The 12,802-nt window shown below is 46.3% G+C and overlaps 1 protein-coding gene across 1 annotated transcript in view; it reads right to left on the bottom strand.

Moving 5' to 3' along the window:
- Positions 1-4,113, bottom strand: part of TNR (tenascin R) — a 409,362-nt gene extending 405,249 nt beyond the window's left edge. Inside the window, exon 1 of the mRNA XM_025920987.2 lies at positions 3,654-4,113. The gene's annotated coding sequence lies outside the window, so the exon portion shown is untranslated. The remainder of the gene's footprint in view (positions 1-3,653) is intronic.
- Positions 4,114-12,802: the final 8,689 nt, after the last annotated feature.

Here is a 12,802-nt window from a genome sequence, read left to right as displayed (position 1 = left end):
GAGGGTATCGTGGTACATGAGTCACCCCAGTATCTTCTGGTTCTAAAGCCACTCTTAAATAAGGAGAAATAGCAACCTTCTCAGCCAAGACCTTTGGGGATGGAGCTGAATTTCATGGCGTAAGCACTATCACAGTGAATGTCTCTCCATTTCCCTAGTGAGCTCACACAGGTACTCTTTCCTCACCTCACCCCCAGCCCCTGGGGGTGCCAAATGGGATGACTCATGACCAGCCACCTGAATGCTCTATTCCAAGTTTTTAATAGAGATTTCAATATCATCTCCATGCACTGTACCATCAAATAAGTGAGGTCAGCTCTGAGGGAGGGACCTGCAGAGGCTTCCAGGGTTCCTATTAGGACTTGACTGTGGCTTGCACACACACACACACACACACACACACACACACACACACACTCACACACACACTCACACACACACTCACACACTGGAAATGACCACTTGACTTCCTAAAACCACAACTATAAACTTGGATGAAGAATGCACCCCTCTCCCCACTCTCTCAGCCACCTACCCAGTAACAACAGACTCAAACCTCTGAAATGTTCTTGTAAAACTCTACTATAATCTACATGACACATCCATTAAATATCACATTAAGCAATGTATTTCCACAGCAAAAAGTAGCAGTGAAAATCATGGTGAAAGAAGTCAGAAAGTGATGGGGCTGGGGGATGGAAAGATTGATCAGAAAGAAGCACAAGAGAAAGCTTGCATATCTTGTTTGGGGTAGTGGCTACATGGATGTATTCAATTGTCAAAACTAATATGAATACTTAAGATCAGTACATTTTATTATATGCAAGCTATACCTGAACTAAAAAAATACATATCAGTGGCACTCTCCAGGTAAAAGATAGCAACATACAGTTGTGGAAAATAGGGCAGGATGCCAACCTTTTCTTTCCCTTCACCTTTCTTGATATCTTCTATCTCCCCCAGATCTCAGGGGCAAACCAGCAGAGCCTCCCCTGCTCCATGAATGAGGGCCGAATATGAGAATGCAGCAGCTTTCTCCCCCAGATGCTGGCCAGATGTGAGGGCTGCAGCTGCCAGAGGAGCAGAGGTTTTGTATGTGCGGTGGACTTGTGTCCAGTCACCTACTCTCTTAGAGTTTCTGTAGGTGCTCAGAACCCATCCCTCTCCTGTTCTCTAGTCATCCTCCCCACATTGCGAGCCACAGAGGACTCAGAGTAGCTGCTCCCAGAGAAGGCTGAGGGAAAATCATCAGACATCTGAAACCAAAACATCCATGACCATGTGCCCTGGAAGGGTCCCTTTAACTGGGATTTCTGGGGCAACGTGAGTGTGGCAATCAGTTTCATGACCTCAGTCCAGCCTAGGGGCCACCAGCCTGGAATTCTCTTTCTACAGTAAGTCCAGGGAGCTCTTCACCTGGCTCCTGGCCATCTTCTTGGCTGAGAACCTAAGTACAGAAACACCTTGGGACTCCTGGCTGATTCTCATTCTTCACCAGGGAGAAGCCACTGCTCCACACGGAGTTCACTAAAAGGTCTCAGCTGCAAATCTGTCCACTGGAGAGCAATACATCCCTGCTCTCCCTCACATGAGCATTTCTGCATTTCTCAGGTGATGAAATACTAGGAGACCAGAAGTTCTAGTTCCGCTTTTGCTACCCTCTAGCCTAGCACTTTAACTGCCTATGTCTCCCCATTTATTAAATGGGCCCAGTAATGACACTGAGCACTTCTTTCAGAGAGAATTTAAGAGCATTAATGACATAATGACCACTAAGTATGGTGACTTCAGTAATAAATGGTGGCTTTGGATAAGGTCCACTGCAAGGGCATGAATTTCTTTTAAACCTTCAGAGATATGTCATGTAGAAATCTATCCACTTTCTTGTTCAAACTGGAAGATTTCAAGGTTGGCAGGAGTTGGGAGAGTTGAAATATCAATGAGTCAGTGTTGGTTTCTGATGCTTTGCTTTATCTATTTCAACCTCTTTTCCCTACCATTAAAACCTCTGACTTCACTATTTTGCTCACTGACTTCCACTTCCTACCAATCTAGGGAGATGCTGGGGTTTCTGGATTCAATGGCAAGCATAGTAAAAAAAAAACAAAAAACAAAAAAAACACACAAAACCACACACAAAAAAACAGTGGTGCCATTTTACTCGGGACTGTCTCTCGCCCAGAAGATTCACCAGCCAGAGGCAGAGAGTATTTTCTTTGGTTTGGAGAAGGGGCCCAGAATGCTGAATTAAAAGCAAAACACAGAGTCACCACCCTAGAGTTCACTGGGTGTTGGGAGGAGTGAAACCACCCCCCACTGACTCTCTCATCTTCAAGAAAGTGACCAAAAGGTTAGATAATTAAAGGACAGTTCAAGGCAAGGTTTGCTCTTACCAGAGCCACATCTCTTTAAAATTCCCCTTGGGATGCTGGTTTCTTGGAGACATAGATGGCTGAAAGAACTCCCCAACACCACTTGTTGGATGGCCCCACCCAAGCAGCTGTGGGTAAGACTGAAGGACAGCGGATGCAGGCAGGTAGTGTCACCAAGGCAAAACCAAGGCAGATGCAGGGACTTGATTGAACATATTTCTGAGGGACAGGAAGTGGAAGAGACAGAGAAGTACCTTCCCCCCAAAAAAGTAGCAGTGAAGTTAGAGTAATGATGAGCCCGTTTGTGGAACCTCTCAGTACTGGAGGACATGGCACTACTTCAAGCCTATTTACATCAGGACAGGTCTACCTTCACTTCTGCTTCCCCAGACATAAGGAGACAAACGTTTCTCCCGAGCAATCTTTCACTGGCAGAAAACAGGACAGAACAGACTTTGTCCTCTTTCCAACCACACATAGTCAAAGATGACCAAAAAAAAAAAATAAATAAATAAGTGGAGAGTACATCCTGCCTCCTTGTAAGTGTAGTATAATCCACACTGGCCAACCTCTGTAAAGCTCAAGACACTGACACTTGCCTACCACCACGAAGTCAGGGGGATCCCAGCCCCCAAAACCACCCCAACCTGATGCTCACCTGTTGCACCTGCCCACTTGCCATGGATTCACACCAGGAGAGAAAGTAAAAGGTCAGAGTGGGCTCTCTCCACAGCAACAGCCCAGAGATCCTAGGGAAACTGACATTTAAAATGCCACCTCTTCCAAGCTCTCACAGAGGAGCATAACTTTTAACTCTACCCCCACTCTTAACCCCCTCAGGCTTCCTTTGCAACACTTTCCCTCTGTGGTTTGTCTGGAAAGAGTTAAAGAAGGTGCATGGCTAATTCCCCAAACCCTCCCTCTTATCTACATAGAAAAAGAGCAGCCCTACACGGAGACGCGCAGAAACCCACTGGCAATTTAGCTCAAACCTCACCTATCTTATGCAACAGCACACACACACACACACACACACACACACACACACACCCGAAGGCCAGAGTCCACATCCCCCTTTAATTCAGTAGACACAGTTTTGTGCCTTTCGTTTCCCTACGCAGAACCCGGCTCGACTGGCAGCAGAGAGATAGATGTAACCTTAGTGCCAAGCTCCTTGCAGGAACACAGAGACACACAGGAACCAAAATGCATCTCATAGCTCTCCGTGGTGCTGAAATCACGCTAGCAAGGAAATCGAAGGAGCAAGTGAGCTGGACTTACCCGGCTGAGGGTGGGCGGCAGGGGAGCGAGAGGAGCTTCCTGCGAAGAGAATTCTTGTCTGTGAGAGCTGGAACCAGCTGATGCGCTCACCTAGAGAACCCACCTCTCTCCCTTTTCTTCCCTTCCTCCTTTTCTGGGAGGAAGAGAGGAGGCTCCACGAAAGAAATGAAACCCAAGCTGACAGGGCTAGAGTGGAGGGAGAAAGAGGAGGCAACAAAAATAAGATTAAAAAGTCAGGTGGCTTTACTCCACTGGTGGTAATTCCTTGGGTCAGGGGGGACCCCTCTTCTCTCGCTCTCTGTGTCTGTGCCTTTCTTGGTCTCTGCGTGTTGAGCCAACAGCCTTAGCACAGTAGGTTCCTGCCTCTGACGTGAGAGACAAGGAAGCCTGGGACTGCTTTGCTGTCTCTCTCTCACGCGCTCTCTCTTTTCCCCTCTTGCTGAAATTTCAGCAGCATGATATATTTTTTTTAAGCCTTCGTTTTTTCCATCCCCCTACAAGCAGCCCCCTAGTGGACAGAAAAGAAAAACATCTTGACTCCTTTTGAACAGTCCAGATTCAGAAACGGGAGCAATCTCGTACTCACAAACTCTTGGGAGCTGCTTCTGCACAGATAGGGTCCTGTATAGCCAGAGTCTTCCTTCTGGCCAACCCAGACGGGAAGAGAGAGGGAGGCAGAGGAAGAGGGAGAAGACAGAAGCTTTTGCAGATTCTTTGTCCACAATTGCAGAAGTAAAGGGTGGAATGGGGTGGGGGACAGTGGTTGGGGAGAGAATGTTTTGAAAGATGAGTTGGGGGGCAGGGGTTCTCAAATGCTTTAAGGTCTAACTCAGCAGAAAGTCACCCTTTGACGAGTCAGAGTCTGCAGCCAGGTGAGCTGTGTCTGTACTTAGGACAACCCAGAATTTGACAGCTTAAAGAGGCAGGGAATATAGGCAACCAAGCAGAAGGTATCTAGTCACCACCTCATCTAATACCCTCATATGGCTTTTTTGAAAGCTGGGGAAAGAAATATATGGGAAGCTGCAGCCTGAGAGCATTTCAGAGATGGAGAGAGAAGCGACCTCTTTGAGCATCCATGGAGAACTGCAGCAGAGAAGAGCCATCAAGGGGTCACTTCTCACAGGCTCCTAAGGGATGTCTTATACTCTTTTTTAAGCGTATAGTCTCACGACCTCCTGGAAAGAGTCCTGGTACTTACATCTACAAAGTTGAGCTCTGGTTTCAGACTGCCACTTGCTTACTGGACATTTTGCTTCTTATGGCTCAATTTCACTGTTTGTAAAATGTGGGTAATGCTGCCCCCTCCCTACTGAATAGAAATGCTGAGGGACTGGAATGGTATAGAGACATAGAACTGTAGAATTGGCAGGGAATTTAAAGATAATCATAGCAAAAACACTTTACTTATGTTTATTCCTAGCAAATAATAATAGCTAGCATTTATAGAATATTTCACAGGTACTGTTACAAGCCCTCCCATGCATTAGCTCATTTAATATATATAATTAGCATGCAGATGCTACTATTGCCGTTTTATAGACCAGAAAACTGAGGCACAGAGGAAAATAATGATTTGCCCAAGATCACACAGTGAATAACAGAGGTGGGGCTAAAATACAGACCATCTGACCCTGGAGCTTATGTTATTAACCTCTATCTACAATAAATGTACACTTCAGAAGTGACAGCATCTGAAATTAATAGAAGAAAGAAGCACAGCTACCATTATTTTTGTTTATGATAAAGTGTCTAGATTGGTGTAATAAATTTATATGCGGCTGAGTTTTTAAAATAAATTATTTACAACTACGGGTGCCAAACAAACTGTGGAAATTGCTATACTGATGAGAATTCTCTAAGAAAACTAATCCTCTTGGTGATTTGGGTAGTTTCACATACACAAAACTGGCTGTAAATCTCATGAAGTTGGAAACCACTGGGCTTTAAAATCAGTTCAGAAGACACATCACTCGATTTCTGTACCAAAAACAGATTGTTGCCTAGTGCCTAACACAGTACTGGGATGGAGCTGGCAATTTGATGATCTGAATTGTTGCAAAGCATTCAGCTAATAAGCATGCAGTGAGCTGTTGACATTTTCTTCAGACTTTCAGAATTGTGAATTCCTTACCTAATGTGGCTTACTTCTTCCTCACTTTCTTTGGATCGAAAGTGAATGGAGTAGGACAAAGATGGGATGTGAGTGTTAACAAATGATGGTCCTAATGGAGTTTCCAGCTCCTCAAAGTGGGAGAGGGGCAAGGAAGACCACTCAGTTCAGGGTTTGTACATGCTGAGACATGGTCAAATGCAATGTAACAAATGAGCACATAGAGAAAATAGCCAACCTGATCTTTGAGGACAAGGGTCCCTCCTGAGAAGTGGGGCTTCTAAGCTGAAGCCTGAAGAATGAGAATTTATCTCAGCAAAGAGTGGGGAAGAGAGTTAAACAGAAGGCACAGCATGTGCCTTTCAAGGTAAACATTACCCTTCTATTTATAAGTGGGAAAACTGAGGCTCGAAAGTTAAGTGGCTTGATCAAGGTCACACATCTAGTTAAGTGTAGAGCCCAAATTAAATGCACATCTATTTGACTCTAAAGTCATCCTCTTTATGAAGCACCACATTGTCTCCTCTCATCCTTGGGAAGTGCACACAGGATTTCATAAGGTGATTCAATAAAATGTATACAGTAACTGAGTACTGACGTGATATCTACACAAAGCTGGAAGTGTGATCTGTTAGATGAGAAGGCCACAAGAAGGCAGTAGTCAGTACAAAAAAAAGGAGGAACTCATAATGGCAGAATTGTTTTAGGTGAATGTGTAATTACTCAATGTACTGAGATGTAGGAATATTTCAGAAGTGCAAAGACATTAGAGACTCCTATTTGAAAGAGGGAACGAATACAGAAAGGGCTAAAAGGAAGATTCAGATTAAGTGCTGTGGGAGCCCAGAGAAGAGTGGCTTTTCCTCTGGACCTTAAATAATGGGGGCTCAGGAAACTAGGCAAATTATGCACTCCATGGCACTCAGGAAGTTCATACATAGAAAAAAGAAGATCCAAGTTGTCATGAAAAATAGTGGGACACAGGAAGAAGAGTCAAAGATCACTGTAGGCAGAAGGGTGTCAAACTTTGGAAAATGGACAGTTTTGGGAGGATGAAGGGGAAGTGAGGTTGATAGATGAATTTGGTTCTGGACATATCCAACTGGGATCATAAAGGTGTCTAAATAGTGGTCGGAGTGTGTCTTTGGAGCTCAGATTAGAGACTTGTGGTTGGTGATATAGATCTGGAGACATTTGCATGGACCTGATAGTTGCTGGATGGAGGCCATCAATGGGGGACAAAACTAGGAAGAGTAAAGAAAGAATCCTAAATCTATTTCATTGGTCCCTGGATCAAGTTTTATACTTCCTTAGTCCTTGTGGCTAAAGTGCTTGGTATCCAGTAGATATCCACAAAATACTTGTTGATTGGCTCATAACAGCTCAAATCATGTGTTAGTTGAAGATAATATCAGGAATGAGATTAGTTGTTCGTTCCTTAGCTTCCAATCTATGCTGAGAGAGAAGGCCCCTCTGTCACAGCCTCCTTCCTGGAAGCTGCTAATCATTGGCCCTGGTTTTAATTTTTTACCTAGCACCCCAGCCCCCAGGTCCTTCTCTGGATTGGTATTAACTCTCCATCCATGTTTCTAGACCAAATTAAGCCTATCCTCAAGCACTGAGCTGTCTCCAGAGAATCAGGTGGTTAAGCACCATGCTGTAATTTCCCAAAGAAAAACTACACCATGGTCAGCCCATAGAATTCACCCTTCCAGAACTTGAGGTTTGGATACGGGGACTTAGGAAGTGCAGCTGTGGCTTTTTGACAGAAAAGGGAAGGGAATCTAGTATTCTTCTTCGGGACTTGACAAGTCCAGAATAGCCATGGGGAGTCCTCTCTTCCCAACCAAGGCCAACATGTATGCAGTGAGCAAAGAAAGGAAAGAAGTTTGGTGTAAACACCAATAAGATGTGTGATGGACTTGGGGCTCTGTCCAAGGAGGAGAAAGAGAGAAGAGGAGCAATGTGAAAGATCTAGATTCTTAATCACCACCCCTGAAGCCCATCTAACCCAGGTAACTTGTCCTGAGCAAGTCTTCCTATTTCCCAACCCATCGTTTTACATAATTTCTGACCCTGCCCTCTCTCCTTTCCCAAAGTCTGTTTCCGTGGCCACCCAGTTATGTAGAATTATACATTATTGCCCTTTTCTCCTTCAGGAAGTATCTGACAAGACCAAGGGGGTTCTTCTAAGATCCACTAAGCCTGCTAGGTTGAGGAAGAGAGTAGAGTGCACAGAATAAAGGTCCTTCCAGTTAAGAGACCCTATTTGGGAAGAAAATGGTCTCTTTTATCTTTCTCACCCCCAATTTTTTCCCCATAGCAAAGGTGAGAATATTGGGCACTTCATGTTGTCTTATTGTGACTCTACCCTCCCCTGGGCAGAAAAGCCCGACTATGAGCTATGTATCCTCATACATAATTTTAAAAGACCATTCACTGCCACATTCTATAGGTAGAGGGTCCAAGAGTGACAATCTGTGAGTAGGGGGTACAGGAATGTTAGGCACAGCAGCCCTGGCAATAACTGGCTCCCCTGAAGCAAAGCAGCTCAACCCAGTCAGAAAGTCCCAACACTGGAGAAGGGAGGACAAGAGTATTTGGAAAATGTCCCACAGACTCCCATGGAGCCTTGTGCCCCCTCCTATAGCACAGCCCCTGACCATAGGGAGTTCACAAATCAGGAAACAAATATTCAGACCATCCTGAAGAAACTACCTTGGGGACTGACTTCCAGACCTCTAAAGTGAGGATCTGGAGCTAGGTGTTGCTTCTAGGGCCCATGAAGGAAGGAAAGAGAAGACAGAAGCAGTTGCCAACAGAGTTTCCTGATAATGAAGACTTCTTAAAACTGGTACAACTCAGGAAGGATGGCCACTTCTTAGGACATTGTAGGGAGATCCAAACATCAGTTGGGTGGTTGGAGTTAAGAACTTGTCCATTCCATTCCCTTCCAGCTCAAATAATGTAGGAATGTATTGACCTAATGGCTGAGGGATTTGTTTACAAAGGGTGAGTTCAAGATTTGGGCTTCATTTTCTAGAAGGTAGAGAAAGGAATTCTTAAAGATGACCATGAAGGTAATGTAGCTCCAAAGCTTACCCTCACAAGGAGATAGAGAAGTCCCTGTCTTCTTAAAGCCAGGGCTGGGCTTGGGCTCAGTCCCAGCCTGACTCAGCAGACTTTGGTGACCTCATTGCACAATGGAGGTGATGTCTGGAAAGAGTCCTGGAGTGCTGGCTGACTGCCATATAGACAGGAAGGCTAGAGTTTCAGCCAAGCACTGGTTGGAGGAAGGAGCATTAAGAAGTGGCCCCAAGAAGTTTTTTAGAGCACTGATGGATAGGAGCCTATACAAAGAGCAAGGAGGGCTTGCCTGATCTGGGGGAAAAAGTGGGGCAGTTAAATGACCCCAAGCTCTGGCACCCACTGAAGACTAGGATCTGCCTAATGTATCAGTGGATTAAGTGGGAAGGGACCCCTGCTCCAAATCTTTCTCCCACTGTGTGCCATAAGATGGCAGGTACCGTTATGGTAGACTGTAGCATTTATTACTTTGCCCCTTCTCAACCTCATTCTTTCTTTTTTTTTCTGGAACCAGAACCTGCCCATCCTCCAACCCAGGCACTAACCTGAACACCTGACCTAGACCTGGCCAACCCAAGTTCCATATCTAGACACAGTGATGGGTACAGGGCTGGGCACATGGGCTAATTGGCAGGGCCAATCAGAATCTTACTTCGAAAGGGAAAAAGAAATACTCTTTTTCTAATGGGGTTGTCAAAGAGGGATCACATAAGCCTGGCATTGACCATAGCCATCTCCCTTGACCCTATGGAGGAATCCCATCCACAGTTAAAAACAATGATGCCAACATCCAGCAGGAAACAACCAAAGAGGGCGGGGGAAGGGGGGAAGGGAGCCCAGATAATGTCATTTGAGATCTTAGATCCAGCCAGCCCTGAATCTTCCAGTTAGGTGAGCTGATAAATTCTCCTTTTGCTTAAGCTAATTTGTGTTGGGTTTTTGTCAAGCTGGCTTAACTTTTGAATCCTCTAAGACTCCCAGGAAAATTCAAATTCCTCTTAGGGATATACCTTTAGCTGGGGCAAGAGCATATAACTGGGAACCTAAGAAGAGATAGCTACCTAGAACATAAGAACAGGAACAGGATGTGGGATGGTTGAAGATGTCATTGGTGCTCGTTGAGGAAAGATAAACATTTCCTTCTTCATTGGTCTGCTAAGGACAGGTCTGATGTCCAAGTTCTTTTCTTGAAGAGTGCAGAAAGAAGGCCCAGTGAAATGACAAGGCAGCCATTGCTGCATCAGTGCAGAAAATTCTGGAAATTGGGATGCATGGAGTGGGTCTATCCCAGAGCACACATTTGTTCCGAAGCCTATGTGGTTACATGTGCTTTTCCAGTTGGAGAGACTCTGTGCCCAAACCTGGGGCATCAGAGGACTCTGCTGCCCTGCTTGTGACATACCCACTTGGGTAAGGGTGACAAGACCAGGGAACATGTCCATCGTTGACAAACCTGCTCTTCTCCTCACCCCCAAACCCCTTGCATATCCAGCAATACCTCCCAAACACCTCCTACTTCCTTGGCTCTTCTCTGGGCACAGCTGGCTCAGAGGGCTCTGAGCAGAGTCCTATTCTGGGAAGCTGCAGCCCCGAGCTGTGTGAGCAGGCTTGCACTATCTCACTCTGAGGCAGGCACCTGCCCCTCCCCTGCCGGTGCCTCTGCTTTGGCATATAGGTGGCCTGACCAGCTGCAGCTTGCCTGGGGAGGGAAGGCTGCCCGAGTGATGGAATGCTAGCCAGGGAGGGATGTGGCTGGGCCCCTGGCTCCCCAGCCTGCCTGCCAGCCAGTGGGAATCGTTATCTTCACCAGAGAGCGAGCCAGGCTTCCCACACTAAATTAGCAAGAGCAGAGCAGATGTCTCCCTTCAGTGCAGCAAAGGATTAGATGGGATAGAGCTCGTGTCTTTCCCCTTTCCTACAGTCAAGGGCAAGCGTGGGGCCCTGGGGTAGGTGTCTTTCCCTAGAGTTCAGGGACCACATCATAGGTGGACAGCCTGGGGTCAAAACCAGCCCGCCACCCACCACCCCTTGCCTGGGGCATGGGTTTCCTTCCTCACAAATTCCTCACTCTCATTTCATCTTGAGCCCCAGTATTCATTTCCTTTGGTCTCTGAATAGGAAAATGGAGGCCTTATTTTAGGTCTTCTCTTCTGAGTTGGCCATATTAGAAACTTCAGACCCTCCCCCCTATTTCCTCCCTGAGCCCTCTCTCCTGTGGGAGAGCTCTAGTCCAAGAAGTGAGGTCTCCTCCCTTCTCCAGGAGCTCCCCCCTGCTGCTTTGCACCCTCCTTCCTTAGCAGCACAGAGGGTGGAGGGGTGGTGGGCCGGGGACCATTCCAGCTTGTCACCCTCCAGTGACCCTCCATCGTCCTCTGTTTCTCAGCCTGACTCTGCAGCAGCTGAAACCTTCCCACCCCTGCCGGCCTAGCTCACACTTCCCTCTCCTCAGCCCTTACTTTCACTGCAGGAAGTAGAGAGGCAGAGTGGAAACTTGTTCCCACTCCGGCCTGCCCGGATTTGAATCCTCACCCAGTCAATTTGAACAAGGCACCTTTCTCTTTGGTTTTCATATATGTAAAGTGGGAATAATAATTATACGTTCATCATAGGGTGGCTTGTGCAGGTTGTGTGAGTTCATTCGTGGAAAACACTAGAAGAGCACCTGCTAGCTATTATTCCATCCATGCTAGCTATTATTCAGTGAACATTTTTGAACACACATATTTTTTTAAGAGTCCTTCTTGCTTTTAGCTTTGGATGGTCCTGGCTTTATGAGTAAACGTGCTTTCTGGGTTCAGCACCTGCCCCCTTGGCTCCTGCTTCACTGAAAGTTGATAGGACACTATGACTTTGGCTCTGTGGACCTCATCAGGTTCTGCCTCCAGAGGCCTCTGTGGCCTGAAGGAGGCAAGAGCCTAGGCCTGGGGTGGATCAGACCTGGTTTGAACTTCTGCTAAACAACTCAGGAAGCACACAGCCTCCGGCTGTTCCCTTATACCTCCACATCTCAATTCCCTTATCAAAAAACAAAAGCAGGGGGGCATAATAATGACTCCCTGTCCATGGTGCTGTATTGATCAAATGAAATGATGGATGGAAAACATGGTAGAAACTCAGCAACTGTCTGTTTAGTATCTGTGTCACCCACCTGCATGTGCCTGACCTTTCTCCTTTTGCCGCTAGAATGTCACCTCTCAGAGAGGGCTTTCCTAACACCCTCTCGCATGGCCAATGATGCTGCCACCTGCCGCACCCCCTCCCAGCATTATTTTTTCCATCCTCCTTAACACTGGCTGACATCTCATAGCCCATCTTCCTGTTTGTTTATGGGATGGCACCTACCAGTGTCCAGGAGGTCAGCGTCTCTGCCTCAGCTGTGAGCCCGAAAGCCTAGAACAGTACCTGGTTCTTGCAAACAGGTTCAGTAAATATCGCCGCTTTAGAGCATATTTTATATCTCAGCCATTTTTAGCCCCCTTGTACCATGTTTTATTGCCAGCAGTGAGGTTTTGAATCAGGCAGAACAAAATTTAAACCTTCTCTCTTCTACCTTAAGAAATGTACCCTGAGCTCCCATTTTTTCATCTGTGGGATGGAGAAAATAATATTTATACCAAAGGGTTATCTTGAAGATTAACTGAGATAATGGTGCCTAGAACAGTGATTGACAGATGGCGGGAGCTCATTAAGTCCTTGGTGAATGAAAACGGTGGAAGGAAAGAGAAGGAAACACTGTGGGTGCTGGGCCCTTTATCAGATCTCCTACCTGCAACCTTTCTGTCCCTCCCTTCCCTCTTTCCTTCCCCTGCCTGAAGCTGGCTCTGCTGGGACTCCTGCTAATCCTTCAGCCACAGGGCGTCTGTCTCTCCGAGTCCCTACTGGCAATAGCAATCTGGATCAGCCTAAGAAGTTATTACCCTTTAAAGCAAGGGTCGACCACTAGTTTAGC

This window comes from Puma concolor, chromosome E4, assembly GCF_028749965.1.
Source record: "Puma concolor isolate L17-30 chromosome E4, mPumCon1.1.hap2, whole genome shotgun sequence".
NCBI classification, from domain to species: domain Eukaryota; kingdom Metazoa; phylum Chordata; class Mammalia; order Carnivora; family Felidae; genus Puma; species Puma concolor.
Note: the sequence above shows the minus strand (reverse complement) of the source record. Positions and strands in the feature narration are given on the sequence as shown.